Genomic DNA, 22707 nt, shown 5'->3' with positions numbered 1-22707 from the left:
ACTATTCCCGGCTTTCCAATTTTAATTCAAAACTGTAAATAAAAATCTTTGGTGAATTTGTATGAATCTACACAAGTCTAGTCTGGTCTATCCCAACGTCATGAGTAGGTGATCCCAAAACCAGAGTGTGGTCCAGCAATACTTTGATAGCTCTGTTGGTAAAGCGGAGGTCTTAAGTGATTCCGAGCACAAGTCCTTTGCTCCCTGGTTTTCATCCGGCTCAAAGGATGTTGCCCCGAATTTTAAATCAATCAAAAATTGTAACTAAATATCTGAAGGAAATTCATCCTCCCAGACCCAAGGCTGGCCCTCCCAATTGGGAGAGCATCTAAATATATAAGGAACATGCCACAATTACTGAATACTACCTGTTGTAAAATCCAATCTATATCGGTTGTCTGTCCCAATAGCACAAATCTGGTAAGTCAGTTGGCAAAGTGGAAAACTCTTGTGGTTCCACACCAAAATTTTGAAGTAGCTATTTCAAATGCAGCTCAAAGGACATTTTACTGAATTTCAAATCTTAATCAAGATTGAAAAAATGAAATAAAAATCTGTTGCTACTTCATCAAAATCCACTAGTCGGCCATCCTAACACCACAGGTAAGCACTCCCAATAATGCAGACTAGAGGAGCATCCCTGCGATAGCGCAGTTGGTAGAGCGGAGGACTGTAGAGTGTGAAAACTGACTTCCTTTCGGCGGAACACGATGGATGTTTGAATTGGAAATCCTTAGGTTCCGGGTTCAAATCCGGCTACAAGGAACTATTGCAGGGTTCCCGATTTTAATCCAAAACTGTAAATAAAAATCTTTGGCGAATTTGTCTGAATCTACTCAAGTCAATTTATATCTGGTATATCCCAACGTCATGAGTAGGGACTCCCAAAACCAGAGTGAGTTCCAGCAATACTTCGATTGCTCTGTTGGTAAAGCGGAGGATTTAAGTAATTCCGAGCACAAGTACTTTGCTCCCTGGTTTTAATCCGGCTCAAAGGATGTTGCCCCGAATTTCAAATCAATCAAAAATTGTAACTAAAGATCTGATGCAAGTTTATCCTCCCAGAGCCAAGGCTGGCGCTCCCAATTGGGAGAGCATCTAAATATATGAAGAACATGCCACAATTACTGAATACTACCTGTTGTAAAATCCAATCTATATCGGTTGTCTGTCCCAATAGCACAAATCTGGTAACTCAGTTGGCAAAGTGGAAAACTGTTGTGGTTCCACACCAAAATTTTGAGGGAGCTATTTAAATTGCAGCTCAAAGGACATTTTCCTGGATTTCAAATTTTAATCAATCTTGAAAATTTTAAAGAAAAATCTGTTGCTACATCATCAAAATCCACTTGTCAGCCGTCCTAACACCACAGGTAGGCACTCCCAATAATGCAGACAAGAAGAGCATCCCTTCGATAGCTCAGTCGGTAGAGCGGAGGACTGTAGAGTGTGAAAACTGACATCCTTTCGGCGGAAAGCGATGGAAGTTCTAATCTGAAATCCTTAGGTCGCTGGTTCAAATCCGGCTTGAAGGAACTATTACCGGCGTCCCAATTTTAATTCAAAACTGTAAATAAAAATCTTTGGTGAATTTGTATGAATCTACACAAGTCTCGTCTAGTCTATCCCAACGTCATGAGTAGGTGATCCCAAAACCAGAGTGAGGTCCAACAATACTTTGATAGCTCTGTTGGTAAAGCCGAGGACTAAAGTAATTCCGAGCACAAGTCCTTTGCTCCCTGGTTTTCATCCGGCTCAAAGGATGTTGCCCCGAATTTCAAATCAATCAAATATTGTAACTAAAGATCAGATGCAAATTCATCCTCCCTGAGCCAAGGTTGGCGCTCCCAATTGGGAGAGCATCTAAATATATGAAGAACATGCCACAATTACTGAATACTACCTGTTGTAAATTCCAGTCTATATCAGTTGTGTGTCCCAATAGCACAAATCTGGTAACTCAGTTGGCAAAGTGGAAAACTGTTGTGGTTCCACTCCAAAATATTGAGGTAGCTATTTAAAATGCAGCTCTAAGGACATTTTACTGGATTTTAAATCTTAATCAATTTTGAAAAAATGAAATAAAAATCTGTTGCTACTTCATAAAAATCCACTAGTCGGCCATCCTAACACCACAGGTAGGCACTCCCAACAATGCAGATGAGTGGAGCATCCCTTCGGTAGCTCAGTTGGTAGAGCGGAGGACTGTAGAGTGTGCAAACTGACATTCTTTCAGCGGAGCCCGATGGAAATTCTAATCTGAAATCCTTAGGTCGCTGGTTCAAATCCAGCTCAAAGGAACTATTGCAGGGTTTCCAATTTTACTTCAAAACTGTAAATTAAAATCTTTGGTGAATTTGTCTGAATCTACTCAAGTCAATTTATATCTGGTTTCTCCCAACGTCATGAGTAGGGACTCCCCAAACCAGAGTGAGTTCCAGCAATACTTCGATCGCTCTGTTGGTAAAGCGGAGGACTAAAGTAATTCCGAGGACAAGTCCTTTGCTCCCTGGTTTTCATCCGGCTCAAAGGATGTTGCCCAGAATTTCAAATCAATGAAAAATTGTAACTAAAGATCTGATGCAAATTCATCCTCCCAGAGCCAAGGCTGGCGCTCCCAATTGGGAGAGCATCTAAATATATGAAGAACATGCCACAATTACTGAATACTAACTGTTGTAAAATCCAATCGATATCGGATGTCTGTCCCAATAGCACAAATCTGGTAACTCAGTTTTCTAAGTGGAAAACTGTTGTGGTTCCACACCAAAATTTTGAGGTAGCTATTTAAATTGCAGCTCAATGGACATTTTCCTGGATTTCAAATTTTAATCAATCTTGAAAAATTTAAAGAAAAATCTGTTGCTACTTCATCAAAATCCACTAGTCAGCCATTCTAACACCACAGGTAAGCAATCCCAATAATGCAGACCCGTGGAGCATCTTTCCATACTCACATCCTGGACTCCCGGAGGGCCACGGCTACCTCCGCCTCCTGGGGGTCCTTTTGAGGGATCATCATGTACTGACCACCCGGAGGGAGTGGCCCCAACGTGCGTTCTATTGTCTTAACAGTTAATGATCTGATACATGGAATACAGCAACATCCGCATAACACCATAATAGCGGCAAACACAGCGATAGAAATCAGTACTGATGCAATCAGGCTTTTATATTTACCAAAGATGTTTAACCAGTCAGAATACCAACTGGTGTCCACAGCTGAGTGCTCCTTCATTTTGTTACTTAGCGTGCGCAGACCCTCCAATGCCTTGGTAAGGCGACCGTCAGGAGATGTATTGTTGGGAATCAGAGTACAACACTGATCCCCAAAAATACCACACACCCCTCCTCTTTCGGCTAACACCATATCTAAGCTTATTCTGTTCTGGAATGCCATAAGAGACGTGGCAGCCAATTGCTCATGCACTGCCTGGAGTGCTAAGGTGGTAAAATTCGCCAATCGTTGGACATTATAGTGGACATAATAAATCAGGTCCACATTTTTGTTTACTGTAACGAACAGGAAAAGGCTCTCCCATCCTGCCGCAATTTGATCCACCAATTTATACTCATCAGGGACCCCTCTTGGGACTCCAATTGCATCTATATACGTGGGATCTCCTGCATTCAACCATTCTTGCATGTCCCTTCTCTTCCTGTTAAGGAAGGGGATTCTTCCCCATTGTCCAACACCTTCCCACTCCATTTTGGCCAGATCTACGGCTGTCACACTAACTGGCATGATCAGCGTTACCAGGGCGCACTTACCTGAGGCATTGGTGGGAAGCCTATTGTACAGCACTTTCTCTCCACACCACAGCCAAACATCATCACGAGCGAGAGGGATTCCTACTGGCAAAGACACATTTTCATTACACCATGACTCCTGGAGATTTCCAATCCCAGGACCAGTCCCATTTAACTTTTAGGCAGGTGAACTTTTGTTTTGCAACTTGGGTGTCAAAAATAGGCTCTTTCTTTTTTATTCCCACATCATTCCATGGGTGTGTCCAATTAAAAATTGTCACCCAAGTGTTCACCTGTGTCGGTTGTTTACATATCAGATTTAGCAGTAGTTGTTGTGTCTGTGTCAGCGTCTTACCATCATCTCGCTCTGCTCCATACCACACCATTCCATTACATGCTCCTTTCGCTCCATCACTTCTGTCATCCCCCATCCTATGTTCAAACGCCAACATCGTCCACACAAAGCACACGCCAGCAAGCAAAAGAGTCAATAAGTTAAACATTTGCATCGTCATCGTCGTAGTTCAGACTCGAAAGTGTCTGACTTTGATCCAATTCATGCCATCTACACATTCCCTCTCTTGACCTGCCCGTCCGGGCGGTCAACCTCTAAGCTCAACCTTGGCGGGCACAAATACTGGGGCCGGGCGCAACTGTGAGTTATGGTACCACGTTTGTTCTGTAGTTCCCAATTGGATGGCGTGTGAGGTTCTAGCCAGAACTCTAAACTGTCCTTACCCGCGAGATTGAGTCCACCTCCGGGAAAGCACCCGGAGGTTGATGTACGGAGTGATGTCCGACTCCAGTGATGCTGAGTTCACTGAGTTCAAATATCTAACTGTGTTCCGAGATTACAAATTAAGCCTCGAGCTAACGCTCCAATTTTGACCGTTAATTGACAAATTTTAAAGCAACCCAAATGAAATAGTAACCAATTATGCTTAAAATAAAAAATCCCAAAACTATAATAACGCAGATACTGAATTAAACCTCTATTTTTTCTTTTTTTTTTTTACGGGAAGAAAAAGTGCTCTACAAGACATAGACAGCTCCAAGACCGCTGCAGTCTTCACCTCCTATTGTCTCATGATTGGCTCAATCCACCTACAGGCTGTGCCCACACTGATTCTGTCAACTGGGGGAGGGGGTAGAGACAGTAAAAACAATCGTGGAGCTGTGGAGCCGAGCCCCAAATCAGTCGGGCCCTGGGTCCACAACACCTCTAGCAGAGACACACACAGAACTACCATTTCCAAGCGACCCTTCCCTAGAAATTTTGAAATTTAGTAATGTTCCCAAAACCAAAGAATTTGTAGTCGGTGCTGAAATATGATCTCCCGATTGTGACGCGGAGTATTCAACAACTATGTGGTCTAGATCTCTAGTATGATGACGCTCATCAATATTCAATGCGATTTGTGGCTCGGCGAAAGTAAACAATTCATACCATTTCCACTAGTAGTAGTAGTTTCGTGTGGTTTTCACACCTCCTGTCTCATCCCTGAAAGCCATGCCTTGAATTCATCTCCACACTGGAATACCGTATCATACCCTCCCTCTATCGATGTATAAGGGCAGTCTATAATCAGATGGTCCATATTTTGACACTCATGGTTACACCAGGGGCATGCTTGCGTAGCCACTGTCCCCCATCTTTGCAAATTTTGGGCTGTACGTCCTTGTTTGCAAAGGATCCTGTTGTAGGATGTCCACTCTCTCCTGCTGGTTCCATTGTAGCCTGGGAGCTTCTCAGTGGGGTCTCCAATTCTCTCGCCTCCAACAGGTACATTTCCTCTCCATAGGTCGCGCCACCTATCTGCTGACGTGTGCTCTGATTCCCGTTCTTGGCTGAAGGGTCTTCTGGATCTCAGGCGGTGCCCTCCTGGGTTGTGTGCTAGGGCCCGACACAGGGGAGTCTCCTCCGGGAGTGCCAATATATTTTGTTGCATGATCTGTGTTGCCTGCTCTCTTCTAACTGCTGGAGGTTACCATTTCCACTGCTCAGGGACAAGGCACGCGTGCGAGGCAACGCCGGTAGACATAACAAATATATAATTCTAACGCAAGATGCACTCATGACTAAATTTGGATGAGTGCATTTTTGATAAACCAAATCATGTTTGTGATCACATGTACAATGTGATATGTCAGTTGGTGAATTGAAAGGGTGGCGGTTGCTAAACCACTCAGACCAGAGCAGGAACAGGGCATACCCACCGCGGGAGGATGGGAACCAGGTTTCAGAGCTGCCCTCAAATGTTTCAGTTCAGTTTAGCCACTGGGAAGGAAGAGAGCACGACATATGCTCCCTCCGTGGGATGTGCACAGTCAAGTTCAGTCCCATCCGGGAATGCCACTCGAATTCCAGTGTTCGTTCAGTCAATGGCAGTGACTCAGGCAATCTTGAGAGTCCACATGGCTCAGTGGGGGTTGCGGAAGGAGCTCATAGCTCGCCCCAATATCCAGCACCATGGAAAACTTGTCCATCCACCGTCCCCGGAGTGCCAGGACCTGCTAGTCCTCGAACGCTGAAGCTCCGCGGCCCCCTGTCATGGAGTGGGGTACCAGCGGGTTTGTGTCAAGTGCGTTGGGAGTGGGTAACGGTGGCGCCCCCCTGCGCTGGTGGAGCTCTTTGTGACAGATATGGCACCGGAGGATGGCACATTCCAGAAAGTGGCTCGGCATGGACAGCTCATCACCCAGTGACCCCACACCCCGCAGCAAGAGCACACCCCACTCACAACCCCGTCTGTAACCACCCATACCTCTGTTACTGCAATCCCAACCTCGTTGACTGGCCTGCTATGGACAGCAGCCAGTCTGCTGTGGCGCTGCGTCACCCGAACCTTGCCCAGAAGCAGCAGAAGTGGAAGGAGCAGCTGCCTCCTTTTTTCTTATCTCTCTTGGCCTTCTAAACCTGCAAGTACAACAATTTTAGTCACGCTCCTTAATCCAATCCCATATTTTCCTTTTCTGATGTCGTGCAAAATTATGTACAAAATGTGTTCTACTTAGCCCGAGTAGCATTTCTCATTAATGGACTATTTCGCCTGATTTCTGCCACTGGGAGGGGCACGCCCTTGTGGACGGCCAACTGGAACAGATGTGTAATGTCGACATTATTGGATGGGTCACTGCCGGAAGTCTCACTCTATTCACGTCTCGCCCTGGCCACATAGACCAGGCCTGTCTCCCCCTTCCCCACCTGAAAGATACAGCAACATCGACCCCAACGGGCCAGAAACATCTGATGCACGGCACGGCCAATCTCACCTGAGGTGTCCCCACTTAGCTGGTGACCATCATGCTGGTCAGCAGGTCTGGCCTCGGCCTCAAGTGAGGACAGTTCTTCTTCAATAAATTTTGTCCCGCTTGTAACTCTGTATAAACCTCTTAGTCTGGTGTCTCCTTTGTAGGAGATTTCAACCAACGTGACCTATTTACAACGTGTCAAATAAACCAATGTTGACCTTTCTGCTATCTTTACAGCTGTGAGAGCTGTCACTAACACTTCCTTCACCCTTGGGTAATTACAAATGTCTTATCTTCAAACTTCTTACAAGCACCCAGTATCCTGGCTTCACTAATTTAGTGCCCCTGCTGGGAGACAGAAAGATCCTTGTCACTCTAAATTTGCGCCTGTCTTTTGTTTTCCTAACACTTTTCACATATGGTCAACTAAAGTTGCTTCAACATCTATTTCCCATTTGTTCTTAAATTTGAGGTATTCTATAAGTTCTTCCAAACAGTGTTTTACAATGTCTTAGTCCTAAATACAATGAAATACGTTACAGTGGAAAATATCAGAATAATATTTCATACATCCAACATGAGACACGTGCTTGTGACCACTTCAGGGTCATTTTTGTCTGAAATATCTCCTCTACAACAACTTACCCTTGCGTTAAGTGAGTAATTTTCCATAAAGACAGTGCCACTAATTCGACATTAATTTCAAGTATCACTGCTGTGGTGCTGTATTATATGGAAAGGTCTAAACAATCCAAGAAAATTTTGCCCTATCCTGGACTGGGTGTGTGTTATCTAGTCGCGCATTCAATGTGAATAATAATAACTCCTGTGGAGCACATGAACAGGCTAAAGCAACAACTATATTTTAATATGTTCCGTGGACCCTAAATTAGAATATTTCATATCTCCCTCCTTGTTGAGGAGAACCTCCGGGATGGGCGTGGTGAGGCGCTATTTGAAGCGTTCTCCGGCCTTCTGGTCACACCGGTCACATGTCACCTCAAACCTGTGGACAGAACTGGACGAGTGGCACTTGCCAGTGAGAATGAGAAGGGGTAAATTATCTTCCTTCCAAAACTTTCAGTTTTGCATAAATTTTGTGTAATAACGTCAATCAACCATTCACTTGATGTTTGAATTTAATTACTCCAATCTTTCTCCAATAACAATTTGAAAATCAATACTCGGGAGTGCAATAGGGATTCAGGTTGATCAGGCCTGTCCACCCATCGCACCCTAAGTACTGTAAGGGCTTGCCGGTGACCTCAAACAATTTTCTGTCCTGAGGCCCGTCCCTTAAACATTCACTCAAACCACATATGCATCCAAACACTTTTTCTTTCACACTTTCATTCACCAAACGATACTTTCCAATTCCACACAGAGACCCCTCCCTTGGCGCGTCCACCTTGATTTCACTGAGATTTGTGCTGGCAGATCCATAATTTTGCCTTAATTTAGCCAGCGTATGCCAAAATTTACAACTGTGGGTCTCTGGATTTTCCCATTCACTCCCCGTGAAGTTGTTTCTCCTCTCCTGGACGTAGCTGACGAAACTGCACCTGTGACATCAAACAGCTCATAGATGCGGATGTTAGCAGTCTGGTATTTATGGAATGCTGTCATGTCCTTTAAACTTGTCATGTCAGCGTTCGCGTCGTACAGTCATAAAAACATCTGTCTTCCACCTTTGTCACATTTAATACACATCAGTTAATAAATCATCTACAAAAATATTTAGTCCCACTTTATATTTGGTAAACCAATCTCCAATGGCTAGATATGCCCCGTTCCAAAGATTTTCTTTCAACATGTTCATAGAATACTTCACTTAAAACTTATCCCAAAACCATAATCCCTTTGCTTAAAAATTTAAATTTTAATAAGACTGTCGCTGCTCTGCCGTTCCTCAGGTGTCCCCTGCATGTTTCAGTGTTCAACTTGCGTTCATACTCCCTGCCAATTTATATTTATTGTTCGGTTGAATATATACTTTACCCCATGCTCTACTCCACTAGTATCGCAAAAGCACTGCTCCACAGCATGAACCATGCTCGACCACATGGATGAGACCCCCCGGAGAGCGAACGCCTGAAGACTGGATTCCATTGCTGTAACATCAAGGGAGGTGTGCCTGAGACACACCTCTGACACAAAAGGACTGAGTGCCACAGCAACAAAAGGCATATCTTCCTTTTAAATCAGTTAACGACTGCCATTGATGCCTGTTTTTCCTCTTGTGTCTGAAATGTTTACATGTTCCTGCTGGTGCTCTCTGTGACTCGTTATCTTTTGCATCTCAAACCATTCTGCCCCCCCCAAGGTGCTACGGGGCCATTAATTGCGCCATCGGAACGGGCGGCGGCTCAAACACATACTGTTGCGAGTCTGGCAACTGTGGATAAATGCCTCTCAGACATTCCGTCTTTTCTTCCACTTTTTCAATCACTTCATCCTCTTTCTCTGACTTCCTCCCCCTACTTGGGAACGAGCATCTAACTTCAAAGAGCTGTGAACTCTTTGTTACAGCACACTCATGATTTTACGATTACACCTCTACCCATTGCCTTCTGTAAAATCTTTCTCACTCTTATTTTTTAACACCAATCTCTTCTTTTTCCTCGTGTCATTTCCATCTGTACATTTCATTCCAGTTACTAATTACAGTTACCTTAATATAAAGACCATCAACTCGAGTATGAAACATAAAATATTTATTTCTTCAATTCCTCCTTACACAGACCCTAATTCTTATCCTTTTCATTTGTTCAAGTCACACCTTCTTCAATACTGCCTGTTTCATCATCCTCCTTTCAATGGAACATTAATTGTTCCTTTTTCTTTTCTTATTGAACTTCCAATCGCTACACTGACACAATTTCTTCTCTTTTCTCTAGCTTTCTTTCTTTCTCTTTTCTTATTTCATCCCTACTTCATGTTTTTCTTCTCTTTTTTATGTTTCATTTTTATGAATTTATCCTTAATCTCCGTGCCACACCCGGGACCCGAGACCACTATCACACTTCCTCTCCTTCGCCATCTTGAAATCAAAATCCACTCGTGCGTGTCCCAAACACACTTCTTACGCAGAACAATTTTAGCCTTCACATTCACACCGCTTCCACTCTGATGTTTTAAATCGTATCTTAACCACGAATAGTTCCAAACTATTCTAGTAGGTAAATCCCAGATTTTACTCTACTATCGTCCACACTTTTACACTTATTTATTTATATATTTATTTATTTATTTAACCATATCGTATCTTAACCACGAATAGTTCCAAACTATTCTAGTAGGTAAATCCCAGATTTTACTCTTCTATCGTCCACACTGTTACACTTATTTATTTATATATTTTATTTATTTAACCATATATTTTAACGCCGTTCCGCTCCGCCTTCCTCTTATAATTTAGCGTTGCCAATATGCAGAATTTGAAAAGGATCTGCTTACCTTATGTCACTGTGGGCCCAAGAGGAAGACCGGTCGGATGTGCGGCTCCTTTATTCTTTATCAGGTCGTCACCTGGTGTGGACGTGGGCCCCAGGCCCGAGTCCCAGACTCTTGTGGTTTTTCTGAAGCCCCAGGCTTCCTTTGAGTCCCAGACTCTTGTGGTTTTTTCTGAAGCCCCAGGCTTCTCTTTGAGTCCCAGACTCTTGTGGTTTTTTCTGAAGCCCCAGGCTTCTCTTCTTTCCTCGGAGTCCCAGACTCCCTTGAAACTTCTTTTACCTCTCATGCATCACGTCGGCGTCACCATAAATTGTTGGAATTTATCTTTATATCAATGTTAGAATTTAACTTTAACCCAATGTAAACTCAAATAAGTAATCTGACTCCAATTTGTGACCTTACCCAACTCTCACTCATCCAACAATATGCGCGCTCGTTCTGCAATAGAAAGGTATCAGGAAGCCGGCATTTTCACGCACAAGTGGGTTTATTCCCAATACACAGACTTTCTACATGGCACCTGGGTCCCGGGTCCCTCTCAATACAACTCTACACCTCTCTTGCCACCAGCGAATGTGTTCTACCTCCGAGTTGCCCAGTAATGATTCATCCTATACAATATGCAAATGGCACAGAGACAAAGGCATCCTGGCATGATTCTATTGGCTATGTGTATCCTGCAGTTAACTTTAGCTTGTTCTCATTGGTCTTTCTTCTCCCGCCGAATCCCGTGGCGACTCCTCCTGCTTGTGCTATCCCCCGATGGCCTCTCCTTCGTCCACTGGTCCCGGAGTCATCTCGTCTCGCTCAGCACCATCTGCTTCTAAAACATTCCATTCCTGCACAACCCCCGCAACCAGTTTCGCTCCACCAGTCACACTCTCAGCATTTTACAATATCACATTTTCATACATTGGATGCACCAACATCTAATGAACTATGTTAAGCTCAAACCCTTATATTCCTTTAATAGTCAAAAGTATGAAATCCTTTAAGTGTAACCGAAGTTTAGACCATGCTAATGACCAGACCCTCAGGAGAGGAATGCATGAAGATTGGATCACAGCTGCACCACAGGAGGTGTGAACGAGACCCCTCTGAAACAATGGACTTCCATGCCAGGATCACAAAAGTGGCTCCTAGCAGTCCACCCTTTGTTCTGTTTCAGGTTGACTGTCATTTACATTATCCTTTAGTCTGAATCTACTCAAGTCAATTTATATCTGGTATCTTCCAACGTCATGAGTAGGGACTCCCAAAACCAGAGTGAGTTCCAGCAATACTTCGATTGCTCTGTTGGTAAAGCGGAGGATTTAAGTAATTCCGAGCACAAGTACTTTGCTCCCTGGTTTTAATCCGGCTCAAAGGATGTTGCCCCGAATTTCAAATCAATCAAAAATTGTAACTAAAGATCTGATGCAAATTCAACCTCCCAGAGCCAAGGCTGGCGCTCCCAATTGGGAGAGCATCTAAATATATGAAGAACATGACACAATTACTGAATACTACCTGTTGTAAAATCCAATCTATATCGGATGTCTGTCCCAATAGCACAAATCTGGTAACTCAGTTGGCAAAGTGGAAAACTGTTGTGGTTCCACACCAAAATTTTGAGGTAGCTATTTAAATTGCAGCTCAAAGGACATTTTCCTGGATTTCAAATTTTAATCAATCTTGAAAATTTTAAAGAAAAATCTGTTGCTACATCATCAAAATCCACTTGTCAGCCGTCCTAACACCACAGGTAGACACTCCCAATAATGCAGACAAGAAGAGCATCCCTTCGATAGCTCAGTCGGTAGAGCGGAGGACTGTAGAGTGTGAAAACTGACATACTTTCGGCGGAACGCGATGGAAGTTCTAATCGGAAATCCTTAGGTCCCTGGTTCAAATCCGGCTCGAAGGAACTATTACCGGCGTCCCAATTTTAATTCAAAACTGTAAATAAAAATCTTTGGTGAATTTGTATGAATCTACACAAGTCTCGTCTGGTCTATCCCAACGTCATGAGTAGGTGATCCCAAAACCAGAGTGAGGTCCAGCAATTCTTTGATAGCTCTGTTGGTAAAGCGGAGGACTAAAGTAATTCCGAGGACAAGTCCTTTGCTCACTGGTTTTCATTCGGCTCAAAGGATGTTGCCCCGAATTTCAAATCAATCAAATATTGTAACTAAAGATCAGATGCAAATTCATCCTCCCAGAGCCAAGGCTGGCACTCCCAATTGGGAGAGCATCTAAATATATGAAGAACATGCCACAATTACGGAATACTACCTGTTGTAAATTCCAGTCTATATCAGTTGTGTGTCCCAATAGCACAAATCTGGTAACTCAGTTGGCAAAGTGGAAAACTGTTGTGGTTCCACTCCAAAATATTGAGGTAGCTATTTAAAATGCAGCTCTACGGACATTTTACTTGATTTTAAATCTTAATCAATTTTGAAAAAATGAAATAAAAATCTGTTGCTACTTCATAAAAATCCACTAGTCGGCCATCCTAACACCACAGGTAGGCACTCCCAACAATGCAGATGAGTGGAGCATCCCTTCGGTAGCTCAGTTGGTAGAGCGGAGGACTGTAGAGTGTGCAAACTGACATTCTTTCAGCGGAGCGCGATAGAAGTTCTAATCGGAAATCCTTAGGTCGCTGTTTCAAAGCCGGCTCGAAGGAACTATTGCAGGGTTTCCAATTTTACTTCAAAACTGTAAATTAAAATCTTTGGTGAATTTGACTGAATCTACTCAAGTCAATTTATATCTGGTTTCTACCAACGTCATGAGTACGGACTCCCCAAACCAGAGTGAGTTCCAGCAATACTTTGATAGCTCTGTTGGTAAAGCGGAGGACTAAAGTAATTCCGAGGACAAGTCCTTTGCTCCCTGCTTTTCATCCGGCTCAAAGGATGTTGCCCAGAATTTCAAATCAATGAAAAATTGTAACTAAAGATCTGATGCAAATTCATCCTCCCAGAGCCAAGGCTGGCGCTCCCAATTGGGAGAGCATCTAAATATATGAAGAACATGCCACAATTACTGAATAATAACTGTTGTAAAATCCAATCGATATCGGATGTCTGTCCCAATAGCACAAATCTGGTAACTCAGTTTTCTAAGTGGAAAACTGTTGTGTTTCCACACCAAAATTTTGAGGTAGCTATTTAAATTGCAGCTCAATGGACATTTTCCTGGATTTCAAATTTTAATCAATCTTGAAAAATTTAAAGAAAAATCTGTTGCTACTTCATCAAAATCCACTAGTCAGCCATTCTAACACCACAGGTAAGCAATCCCAATAATGCAGACCCGTGGAGCATCCCTTCGATAGCTCAGTTGGTAGAGCGGAGGACTGTAGAGTGTGAAAACTGACATCCTTTCGGCGGAACACGATGGATGTTTGAATTGGGGTTCCTGGTTCAAATCCAGCTCAAAGGAACTATTGCAGGGTTTCCAATTTTAATCCAAAACTGTAAATAAAAATCTTTGGCGAATTTGTCTGAAACTACTCAAGTCAATTTATATCTTGTATGTCCCAACGTCATGAGTAGGCACTCCCAATAATGCAGACAAGAGGAGCATCCCTTCGATAGCTCAGTTGGTAGAGCGGACGACTGTAGAGTTTGACAACTGACATCCTTTCGGCGGAACGCGTTGGAAGTTCTAATTGGAAATCCTTAGGTCGCTGGTTCAAATCCGGCTCGAAGGAACTATTCCCGGCTTTCCAATTTTAATTCAAAACTGTAAATAAAAATCTTTGGTGAATTTGTATGAATCTACACAAGTCTAGTCTGGTCTATCCCAACGTCATGAGTAGGTGATCCCAAAACCAGAGTGTGGTCCAGCAATACTTTGATAGCTCTGTTGGTAAAGCGGAGGTCTTAAGTGATTCCGAGCACAAGTCCTTTGCTCCCTGGTTTTCATCCGGCTCAAAGGATGTTGCCCCGAATTTTAAATCAATCAAAAATTGTAACTAAAGATCTGAAGGAAATTCATCCTCCCAGACCCAAGCCTGGCCCTCCCAATTGGGAGAGCATCTAAATATATAAGGAACATGCCACAATTACTGAATACTACCTGTTGTAAAATCCAATCTATATCGGTTGTCTGTCCCAATAGCACAAATCTGGTAAGTCAGTTGGCAAAGTGGAAAACTCTTGTGGTTCCACACCAAAATTTTGAAGTAGCTATTTCAAATGCAGCTCAAAGGACATTTTACTGAATTTTAAATCTTAATCAAGATTGAAAAAATGAAATAAAAATCTGTTGCTACTTCATCAAAATCCACTAGTCGGCCATCCTAACACCACAGGTAAGCACTCCCAATAATGCAGACTAGTGGAGCATCCCTGCGATAGCGCAGTTGGTAGAGCGGAGAACTGTAGAGTGTGAAAACTGACATCCTTTTGGCGGAACACGATGGATGTTTGAAATGGAAATCCTTAGGTTCCGGGTTCAAATCCGGCTAGAAGGAACTATTGCAGGGTTCCCAATTTTAATCCAAAACTGTAAATAAAAATCTTTGGCGAATTTGTCTGAATCTACTCAAGTCAATTTATATCTGGTATCTCCCAACGTCATGAGTAGGGACTCCCAAAACCAGAGTGAGTTCCAGCAATACTTCGATTGCTCTGTTGGTAAAGCGGAGGATTTAAGTAATTCCGAGCACAAGTACTTTGCTCCCTGGTTTTAATCCGGCTCAAAGGATGTTGCCCCGAATTTCAAATCAATCAAAAATTGTAACTAAAGATCTGATGCAAATTCATCCTCCCAGAGCCAAGGCTGGCGCTCCCAATTGGGAGAGCATCTAAATATATGAAGAACATGCCACAATTACTGAATACTAACTGTTGTAAAATACAATCTATATCGGATGTCTGTCCCAATAGCACAAATCTGGTAACTCAGTTTTCTAAGTGGAAAACTGTTGTGGTTCCACCCCATAATTTTGAAGTAGCTATTTAAATTGCAGCTCAATGGACATTTTCCTGGATTTCAAATTTTAATGAATCTTGAAAAATTTAAAGAAAAATATGTTGCTACTTCATCAAAATCCACTAGTCGGCCATTCTAACACCACAGGTAAGCACTCCTCATAATGCAGACCAGCGGAGCATCCCTTCGGTAGCTCAGTTGGTAGAGCGGAGGACTGTAGAGTGTACAAACTTACATTCATTCAGCTGAACGCGATGGAAGTTCTAATCGGAATTCCTTAGGTCGCTGGTTCAAATCCGGCTCAAAGGAACTATTGCAGGGTTTCCAATTTTAATCCAAAACTGTAAATAAAAATCTTTGGCGAATTTGTCTGAATCTACTCAAGTCAATTTATATCTGGCTTCTCCCAACGTCATGAGTCGGGACTCCCCAAACCAGAGTGAGTTCCAGCAATACTTTGATAGCTCTGTTGGTAAAGCGGAGGACTAAAGTAATTCCGAGGACAAGTCCTTTGCTCCCTGATTTTCATTCGGCTCAAAGGATGTTGCCCCGAATTTCAAATCAATCAAATATTGTAACTAGAATTAGAAATCCCTTTCATCCTCCCAGAGCCAAGGCTGGCGCTCCCAATTGGGAGAGCATCTAAATATATGAAGAACATGCCACAATTACTGAATACTACCTGTTGTAAAATCCAATCTATATCGGATGTCTGTCCCAATAGCACAAATCTGGTAACTCAGTTGGCAAAGTGGAAAACTGTTGTGGTTCCACACCAAAATTTTGAGGGAGCTATTTAAATTGCAGCTCAAAGGACATTTTCCTGGATTTCAAATTTTAATCAATCTTGAAAAATTAAAAAAAAAATCTGTTGCTACATCATCAAAATCCACTTTTCAGCCGTCCTAACACCACAGGTAGGCACTCCCAATAATGCAGACAAGAGTAGCATCCCTTCGATAGCTCAGTTGGTAGAGCGGAGGACTGTAGAGTTTGGAAACTGACATCCTTTTGGTGGAACGCGATGGAAGTTCTAATTGGAAATCCTTAGGTCGCTGGTTCAAATCCGGCTCGAAGGAACTATTACCGGCTTTCCAATTTTAATTCAAAACTGTAAATAAAAATCTTTGGTGAATTTGTATGAATCTACACAAGTCTAGTCTGGTCAATCCCAACGTCATGAGTAGGTGATCCCAAAACCAGAGTGAGGTCCAGCAATACTTTGATTGCTCTGTTGGTAAAGCGGAGGTCTTAAGTGATTCCGAGCACAAGTCCTTTGCTCCCTGGTTTTCATCCGGCTCAAAGGATGTTGCCCCGAATTTTAAATCAATCAAAAATTGTAACTAAAGATCTGAAGGAAATTCATCCTCCCAGAGCCAAGGCTGGCCCTCCCAATTGGGAGAGCATCTAAATATATAAGGAACATGCCACAATTACTGAATACTACCTGTTGTAAAATCCAATCTATATCGGTTGTCTGTCCCAATAGCACAAATCTGGTAAGTCAGTTGGCAAAGTGGAAAACTCTTGTGGTTCCACACCAAAATTTTGAAGTAGCTATTTCAAATGCAGCTCAAAGGACATTTTACTGAATTTTAAATCTTAATCAAGATTGAAAAAATGAAATAAAAATCTGTTGCTACTTCATCAAAATCCACTAGTCGGCCATCCTAACACCACAGGTAAGCACTCCCAATAATGCAGACTAGTGGAGCATCCCTGCGATAGCGCAGTTGGTAGAGCGGAGGACTGTAGAGTGTGAAAACTGACATCCTTTCGGCGGAACACGATGGATGTATGAATTGGAAATCCTTAGGTTCCGGGTTCAAATCCGGCTCGAAGGAACTATTGCAGGGTTCCCAATTTTAATCCAAAACTGTAAATAAAAATCTTTGGCGAATTTGTCTTGTTGGAATTTATCTTTATATCAATGTTAGAATTTAACTTTAACCCAATGTAAACTCAAATAAGTAATCTGACTCCAATTTGTGACCTTACCCAACTCTCACTCATCCAACAATATGCGCGCTCGTTCTGCAATAGAAAGGTATCAGGAAGCCGGCATTTTCACGCACAAGTGGGTTTATTCCCAATACACAGACTTTCTACATGGCACCTGGGTCCCGGGTCCCTCTCAATACAACTCTACACCTCTCTTGCCACCAGCGAATGTGTTCTACCTCCGAGTTGCCCAGTAATGATTCATCCTATACAATATGCAAATGGCACAGAGACAAAGGCATCCTGGCATGATTCTATTGGCTATGTGTATCCTGCAGTTAACTTTAGCTTGTTCTCATTGGTCTTTCTTCTCCCGCCGAATCCCGTGGCGACTCCTCCTGCTTGTGCTATCCCCCGATGGCCTCTCCTTCGTCCACTGGTCCCGGAGTCATCTCGTCTCGCTCAGCACCATCTGCTTCTAAAACATTCCATTCCTGCACAACCCCCGCAACCAGTTTTGCTCCACCAGTCACACTCTCAGCATTTTACAATATCACATTTTCATACATTGGATGCACCAACATCTAATGAACTATGTTAAGCTCAAACCCTTATATTCCTTTAATAGTCAAAAGTATGAAATCCTTTAAGTGTAACCGAAGTTTAGACCATGCTAATGACCAGACCCTCAGGAGAGGAATGCATGAAGATTGGATCACAGCTGCACCACAGGAGGTGTGAACGAGACCCCTCTGAAACAATGGACTTCCATGCCAGGATCACAAAAGTGGCTCCTAGCAGTCCACCCTTTGTTCTGTTTCAGGTTGACTGCCATTTACATTATCCTTTAATCCCTCTCATGACCTCAGACATCTGAGGTCATCACTTGAACACCTTTTTTCATTGCTGCACACGAGCTCGACATCATTTGCCATAAAACTAAAACACATCAAACAATTAGTAAAAGAATAAGAATCAGTAGAAAATTTCATTCCAGTAGACAATTAGTGAAAATTAGTACAAAAATGTCATTCCAATAGAAAATTAGTAGAAAAGTTCATTCCAGTAGAAAATTTCATTCCCTCCTTATGGCCTCAGGTGCCCGAGGCCATCTTTCCATACTCACATCCTGGACTCCCGGAGGGCCACGGCTACCTCCGCCTCCTGGGGGTCCTTTTGAGGGATCATGTACTGACCACCCGGAGGGAGTGGCCCCAACGTGCGTTCTATTGTCTTAACAGTTAATGATCTGATACATGGAATACAGCAACATCCGCATAACACCATAATAGCGGCAAACACAGCGATAGAAATCAGTACTGATGCAATCAGGCTTTTATATTTACCAAAGATGTTTAACCAGTCAGAATACCAACTGGTGTCCACACCTGAGTGCTCCTTCATTTTGTTACTTAGCGTGCGCAGACCCTCCAATGCCTTGGTAAGGCGACCGTCAGGAGATGTATTGTTGGGAATCAGAGTACAACACTGATCCCCAAAAATACCACACACCCCTCCTCTTTCGGCTAACACCATATCTAAGCTTATTCTGTTCTGGAATGCCATAAGAGACGTGGCAGCCAATTGCTTATGCACTGCCTGGAGTGCTAAGGTGGTAAAATTCGCCAATCGTTGGACATTATAGTGGACATAATAAATCAGGTCCACATTTTTGTTTACTGTAACGAACAGGAAAAGGCTCTCCCATCCTGCCGCAATTTGATCCACCAATTTATACTCGTCAGGGACCCCTCTTGGGACTCCAATTGCATCTATATACGTGGGATCTCCTGCATTCAACCATTCTTGCATGTCCCTTCTCTTCCTGTTAAGGAAGGGGATTCTTCCCCATTGTCCAACACCTTCCCACTCCATTTTGGCCAGATCTACGGCTGTCACACTAACTGGCATGATCAGCGTTACCAGGGCGCACTTACCTGAGGCATTGGTGGGAAGCCTATTGTACAGCACTTTCTCTCCACACCACAGCCAAACATCATCACGAGCGAGAGGGATTCCTACTGGCAAAGACACATTTTCATTACACCATGACTCCTGGAGATTTCCAATCCCAGGACCAGTCCCATTTAACTTTTAGGCAGGTGAACCTTTGTTTTGCAACTTGGGTGTCAAAAATAGGCTCTTTCTTTTTTATTCCCACATCATTCCATGGGTGTGTCCAATTAAAAATTGTCACCCAAGTGTTCACCTGTGTCGGTTGTTTACATATCAGATTTAGCAGTAGTTGTTGTGTCTGTGTCAGCGTCTTACCATCATCTCGCTCTGCTCCATACCACACCATTCCATTACATGCTCCTTTCGCTACATCACTTCTGTCATCCCCCATCCTATGTTCAAACGCCAACATCGTCCACACAAAGCACACGCCAGCAAGCAAAATAGTCAATAAGTTAAACATTTGCATCGTCATCGTCGTTGTTCAGACTCGAAAGTGTCTGACTTTGATCCAATTCATGCCATCTACACATTCCCTCTCTTGACCTGCCCGTCCGGGCGGTCAACCTCTAAGCTCAACCTTGGCGGGCACAAATACTGGGGCCGGGCGCAACTGTGAGTTATGGTACCACGTTTGTTCTGTAGTTCCCAATTGGATGGCGTGTGAGGTTCTAGCCAGAACTCTAAACTGTCCTTACCCGCGAGATTGAGTCCACCTCCGGGAAAGCACCCGGAGGTTGATGTACGGAGTGATGTCCGACTCCAGTGATGCTGAGTTCACTGAGTTCAAATATCTAACTGTGTTCCGAGATTACAAATTAAGCCTCGAGCTAACGCTCCAATTTTGACCGTTAATTGACAAATTTTAAAGCAACCCAAATGAAATAGTAACCAATTATGCTTAAAATAAAAAATCCCAAAACTATAATAACGCAGATACTGAATTAAACCTCTATTTTTTCTTTTTTTTTTTTACGGGAAGAAAAAGTGCTCTACAAGACATAGACAGCTCCAAGACCGCTGCAGTCTTCACCTCCTATTGTCTCATGATTGGCTCAATCCACCTACAGGCTGTGCCCACACTGATTCTGTCAACTGGGGGAGGGGGTAGAGACAGTAAAAACAATCGTGGAGCTGTGGAGCCGAGCCCCAAATCAGTCGGGCCCTGGGTCCACAACACCTCTAGCAGAGACACACACAGAACTACCATTTCCAAGCGACCCTTCCCTGGAAATTTTGAAATTTAGTAATGTTCCCAAAACCAAAGAATTTGTAGTCGGTGCTGAAATATGATCTCCCGATTGTGACGCGGAGTATTCAACAACTATGTGGTCTAGATCTCTAGTATGATGACGCTCATCAATATTCAATGCGATTTGTGGCTCGGCGAAAGTAAACAATTCATACCATTTCCACTAGTAGTAGTAGTTTCGTGTGGTTTTCACACCTCCTGTCTCATCCCTGAAAGCCATGCCTTGAATTCATCTCCACACTGGAATACCGTATCATACCCTCCCTCTATCGATGTATAAGGGCAGTCTATAATCAGATGGTCCATATTTTGACACTCATGGTTACACCAGGGGCATGCTTGCGTAGCCACTGTCCCCCATCTTTGCAAATTTTGGGCTGTACGTCCTTGTTTGCAAAGGATCCTGTTGTAGGATGTCCACTCTCTCCTGCTGGTTCCATTGTAGCCTGGGAGCTTCTCAGTGGGGTCTCCAATTCTCTCGCCTCCAACAGGTACATTTCCTCTCCATAGGTCGCGCCACCTATCTGCTGACGTGTGCTCTGATTCCCGTTCTTGGCTGAAGGGTCTTCTGGATCTCAGGCGGTGCCCTCCTGGGTTGTGTGCTAGGGCCCGACACAGGGGAGCCTCCTCCGGGAGTGCCAATATATTTTGTTGCATGATCTGTGTTGCCTGCTCTCTTCTAACTGCTGGAGGTTACCATTTCCACTGCTCAGGGACAAGGCACGCGTGCGAGGCAACGCCGGTAGACATAACAAATATATAATTCTAACGCAAGATGCACTCATGACTAAATTTGGATGAGTGCATTTTTGATAAACCAAATCATGTTTGTGATCACATGTACAATGTGATATGTCAATTGGTGAATTGAAAGGGTGGCGGTTGCTAAACCACTCAGACCAGAGCAGGAACAGGGCATACCCACCGCGGGAGGATGGGAACCAGGTTTCAGAGCTGCCCTCAAATGTTTCAGTTCAGTTTAGCCACTGGGAAGGAAGAAAGCACGACATATGCTCCCTCCGTGGGATGTGCACAGTCAAGTTCAGTCCCATCCGGGAATGCCACTCGAATTCCAGTGTTCGTTCAGTCAATGGCAGTGACTCAGGCAATCTTGAGAGTCCACATGGCTCAGTGGGGGTTGCGGAAGGAGCTCATAGCTCGCCCCAATATCCAGCACCATCGAAAACTTGTCCATCCACCGTCCCCGGAATGCCAGGACCTGCTAGTCCTCGAACGCTGAAGCTCCGCGGCCCCCTGTCATGGAGTGGGGTACCAGCGGGTTTGTGTCAAGTGCGTTGGGAGTGGGTAACGGTGGCGCCCCCCTGCGCTGGTGGAGCTCTTTGTGACAGATATGGCACCGGAGGATGGCACATTCCAGAAAGTGGCTCGGCATGGACAGCTCATCACCCAGTGACCCCACACCCCGCAGCAAGAGCACACCCCACTCACAACCCCGTCTGTAACCACCCATACCTCTGTTACTGCAATCCCAACCTCGTTGACTGGCCTGCTATGGACAGCAGCCAGTCTGCTGTGGCGCTGCGTCACCCGAACCTTGCCCAGAAGCAGCAGAAGTGGAAGGAGCAGCTGCCTCCTTTTTTCTTATCTCTCTTGGCCTTCTAAACCTGCAAGTACAACAATTTTAGTCACGCTCCTTAATCCAATCCCATATTTTACTTTTCTGATGTCGTGCAAAATTATGTACAAAATGTGTTCTACTTAGCCCGAGTAGCATTTCTCATTAATGGACTATTTCGCCTGATTTCTGCCACTGGGAGGGGCACGCCCTTGTGGACGGCCAACTGGAACAGATGTGTAATGTCGACATTATTGGATGGGTCACTGCCGGAAGTCTCACTCTATTCACGTCTCGCCCTGGCCACATAGACCAGGCCTGTCTCCCCCTTCCCCACCTGAAAGATACAGCAACATCGACCCCAACGGGCCAGAAACATCTGATGCACGGCACGGCCAATCTCACCTGAGGTGTCCCCACTTAGCTGGTGACCATCATGCTGGTCAGCAGGTCTGGCCTCGGCCTCAAGTGAGGACAGTTCCTCTTAAATAAATTTTGTCCCGCTTGTAACTCTGTATAAACCTCTTAGTCTGGTGTCTCCTTTGTAGGAGATTTCAACCAACGTGACCTATTTACAACGTGTCAAATAAACCAATGT

General features: G+C 43.9%; 3 non-coding genes across 3 annotated transcripts; all 3 read left to right on the top strand.

The window, feature by feature from the left end:
* The first annotated feature begins 1409 nt into the window (after positions 1 to 1409).
* On the top strand, positions 1410 to 1535 carry trnay-gua (transfer RNA tyrosine (anticodon GUA)). The gene is made up of 2 exons: positions 1410 to 1446; positions 1500 to 1535. It is a non-coding gene; the product is annotated as a tRNA-Tyr (tRNA).
* Positions 1536 to 12235: 10700 nt separating this feature from the next.
* trnay-gua (transfer RNA tyrosine (anticodon GUA)) lies at positions 12236 to 12361 on the top strand. The gene is made up of 2 exons: positions 12236 to 12272; positions 12326 to 12361. It is a non-coding gene; the product is annotated as a tRNA-Tyr (tRNA).
* Positions 12362 to 16337: 3976 nt separating this feature from the next.
* trnay-gua (transfer RNA tyrosine (anticodon GUA)) lies at positions 16338 to 16463 on the top strand. Its single transcript has 2 exons — positions 16338 to 16374; positions 16428 to 16463. It is a non-coding gene; the product is annotated as a tRNA-Tyr (tRNA).
* Positions 16464 to 22707: the final 6244 nt, after the last annotated feature.

The sequence above is a fragment of the Idiotropiscis lumnitzeri genome, chromosome 9 (genome assembly GCF_059441095.1).
Source record: "Idiotropiscis lumnitzeri isolate Australia: NSW breed Sydney's pygmy pipehorse chromosome 9, RoL_Ilum_1.0, whole genome shotgun sequence".
In the NCBI taxonomy this organism is placed as follows: domain Eukaryota; kingdom Metazoa; phylum Chordata; class Actinopteri; order Syngnathiformes; family Syngnathidae; genus Idiotropiscis; species Idiotropiscis lumnitzeri.
The sequence above is the reverse complement of the archived record's forward strand: the minus strand, read 5'-3'. Positions and strand labels throughout refer to the sequence as shown.